The sequence below is a fragment of the Nannospalax galili genome, unplaced genomic scaffold (assembly GCF_000622305.1).
Source record: "Nannospalax galili isolate Female #2095 unplaced genomic scaffold, S.galili_v1.0 scaffold788, whole genome shotgun sequence".
Lineage (NCBI taxonomy): Eukaryota > Metazoa > Chordata > Mammalia > Rodentia > Spalacidae > Nannospalax > Nannospalax galili.
Window position 1 is genome coordinate 26244 of NW_008359996.1, and position 768 is coordinate 27011.

The window sequence follows — 768 nt, forward strand, 5'->3', positions numbered from 1 at the left end:
TTTGACCATCATTTTAGAACAATAGCAGGTTGTCTCCCTTAGCTACAGGTGGGCACTACAGTATTGGAGACCGAGATTTGAAGTCTTACATCTGAGAAGCACTTTCTGATTCATAACAAAATCATCAATGAGAATAATTATCTAAATAACTTTTTATATAGACTTAGCCTAATGTCTGAGAAATGTAATCCCTTGAACTCTTTAAGAAATATACTGATCACTTTACTCTTTGGTTATACTTTCCTTTTGGGTGTTTAAAAGCATACAGTTGGCCCAAACAAATCAGTTTATTTTTACACTTAAGGTCATTTGAGGGTCTGTTCCTCAGGGGTCTCATGGGCTTGGGGAGAGCCCCTGGCTCCTTTCTTTCACTAGTTCCATCTATGTGAAGATAAGTCAAAGGTCCTGCTCAACCATGGCTGGCTTCACTTGGAAGCATGGAAGAAATGTTTCCTCTGAGTTGACCCTCCTCTTGTAGACTGGATACTGGTTCAAGTCCATCTGGTGGGGTCTCCATGGCCTCCCTGAACAAGAGGATAGGTGTCTCACCACAGTTACAAGACATTTTGAGAGACGTTCCATAGTCCCCTGGAACTTAGTTGACCTGGGAGGGCAAGGGGCAACAACTGTCCTTTAAGTCCTTCTGACCTGATTACTATAGGCCTCAAAGTATGGCTGTTAAACATCCAATAAGGTTGGTTCCACCAGTCTGGTACTTTTAATTACCATGTGCTATATAGATAAAGCTTGTGTAAAAAAACAGATAAA